At 39.2% G+C, this 2,551-nt stretch overlaps 1 pseudogene across 1 annotated transcript; it reads right to left on the reverse strand.

Annotated features, from left to right (window-relative positions):
- Window positions 1-895: 895 nt before the first annotated feature.
- On the reverse strand, window positions 896-1,807 carry LOC146131808 (uncharacterized; annotated as a pseudogene). The gene is made up of 5 exons (XR_014501680.1): window positions 1,600-1,807; window positions 1,393-1,558; window positions 1,257-1,324; window positions 1,070-1,191; window positions 896-1,011 (listed from the first exon to the last, which is right to left on the reverse strand). The product of XR_014501680.1 is annotated as an uncharacterized LOC146131808 (transcript).
- Window positions 1,808-2,551: the final 744 nt, after the last annotated feature.

Consider the following 2,551-nt stretch of genomic DNA (forward strand, 5'->3'; position numbering starts at 1 on the left):
ATAACACATCTCCCCAGACCCCCTAGGTGATTTAGGTTACTGATCATGTTACACAGTGGCGTATCCAGGGGCCGGGGTTTGCTACCCCATTTTTGTGAGTAATATTATTGTTTGTTCTTCGTTTTGGTCAGGGTTAAGCAAACTGTCCGAAGCGGCAATGTTCTTAATGTATTAGCCAAAATCTAACGCAAAACTTCGTTTTTGTCTTTTTTTGGTCGACCATAAAACGCAGTATATTTTTTCTCTTTCGTTATTTGTTTAGGTTGGCTGATTATATTATCAAGTGTAAATTCGACAATTAACAACGCCAAGACAAACCGTCTTTCTTTTTTCTCGCTAAAACGTCAAGTTAGGCGCAGCTAATGTTCCTCGCTGTTCGCGTCTGCTTTAGTAGGTATAATGATGACTGTCGTGCGCATTTCAAAGTCGCCCGTTTTTAAGTTACGTTAGTTAACAAAATTATTCTCTATAAGCATATTCTAAGTCTAAGACCACGTGTTTTTGTTTAGTGTGCAGTTGACACAACTTATTTCCCCTCAACCGCAGCTTGTATTTTAACTGACTTGGCACATTGCTTGGCGCAGATGTTGTGCTAATTGTGACATAATAACACCCGGGGAAAAACGATCTTTTTTTAGTAATGCGCGTGGCGAAAGGCGTGCTTGTAATTTAACGCTAGTCCACGTGGCGTGCCTGTAATTTAACGCTAGTCCCGTACATAGATCTTAGGAAACCGCGCTGTTGATAGTTTAGGATTCTTCCAAAATCAATCACACATATTTAACGGTCTTGGTTTAGTTTTTCGCCTGGCAGGAGTGTCGACGACGCACCTGTTCGCATTTGCTGGACGTTGGTTGTTTCTGATTAGAATGTTTTATGACGTCATTACAATCACTATTTTATGACGTTCCACCCGTCACTGTTTTATGACGTCATTGCTCATTAACGGATTTCCCCTCTGATTTCTCCCATGGTTGCTGTATTGCGGCAAAGCATGTTGTAAACGTTTTCCTGAAACAATATAAAACAGGTTACTAAAAGTATGTACATTTTTTTTACATACACCTACATCCATTTCCGCTTGATCAGAACGTTTCCTTTTTTTGGATGGTTTTGATGTGGTGGGCATAGATACACTTGATGGAGTGGCTGCACCGAACCCCTCATCCACTACCTCAAGTGTTATCACTTCTGCAAAATATAACCAAAGTATATGTTAAGTTGAATTGATTGAAACCAAACAAAAATAAAAATACCATTTTCTGGTGTAGCTTCATCTTGTGTGATAATTGGACTGGAGGTTTGGGGAAAGTTGCCAACAGTCCTATGAGAAACCACAGTTGTAAACAGAGCACATTTAAAAAATTTCTATTAATTTTAAAAATCACTCACACTTTATGCCTCAAATGCTATTGCAAAAAATTAAGAGCCTCATAGTGCTCCCACACTGGTAGATTTGCAGCAGCAGCACCACTTTTTTGTGTATTTTCATTCTTCCTCTTTTCTTTAGAAAAGCGGTCTCTCAAACTCTTCCAGCGCTTCACGCAAGTTTCAACTGCAACATTGATAATCATGTCACGATCAAAATAATTTACCGGGTATGGCCAGTTTGTTGGGCAATATGTTTCCACACATTTTCTTTCCGCTTTTGATCCTTGTACTGGCTGCTACCAGAATCATATATACAGGGAGAATCCTGCACCAATTGTATCAGCATTTCATTGAATTCCATTGTTTTTTAAGCAAAAATTTATCTAAACAAAAGTCTACAACACAACACCAAAATAATTAAATCAAACCAACATTATTGCACCTTTCATCGTGTCTTTTATTCTTTTTGCGACACTTTTTCAAAAAAAAAATATTAGGGAAAGACAAACTGTACCCTTAACATAAATGAATATTACATAAACCTTCTATCCTCAAGCAAACTAACTTAAAACTACGAAATTGTCCCGTTGCAACAAGGTTCTGCACACAGCTCTTCAGTCTGCAAGTAGTGCGGCTGACGGAAAAGTTAAATCTGACTTAACTTTTCCGTCAGCCGTTTCAAGCGAAAAAATCACGCCATTACGGCATGACGCCGTCTGTTGTGAATACCCCGTCGCTTGCCGTCGAACGCAAAAACGCACCACTTGCCGCCAACCGCGTCTGGTGTGAATCTTGCTTAAGGAATCTACTGAACGTAACTGGAACTGACTGGATCTCAATTTAACCAACTGAAATAATGTAATGGACAGACTTTATTATGCTGGACTGTGTTAGTACTGTACCATGGACTTTAATCTATTCCTGTAAGTTGATTTGCCGTTGTTATACAATAAACCTGATGTTATACAATAAACTCAGATCCGTTTAATACCTTGCTGTGGCCAAACTGTTGGAACACACAACCTTTCAAGCAACCTTCAAGTCAACTCAACAAATGATCCGGTTTCAAATCATAGCAGAAACCAGTATCAGTCTTCTACTTATCATCTTTAGCCCTGCACATTTGTGCCACTAAAAAGCAAAGCGCCGCCAGGAAAACTGAAGACCGTTGGAGCTAAAA

The sequence above is a fragment of the Ascidiella aspersa genome, chromosome 9, assembly GCF_963924565.1.
Source record: "Ascidiella aspersa chromosome 9, kaAscAspe10.2, whole genome shotgun sequence".
Taxonomy (NCBI): Eukaryota; Metazoa; Chordata; class Ascidiacea; order Phlebobranchia; family Ascidiidae; genus Ascidiella; species Ascidiella aspersa.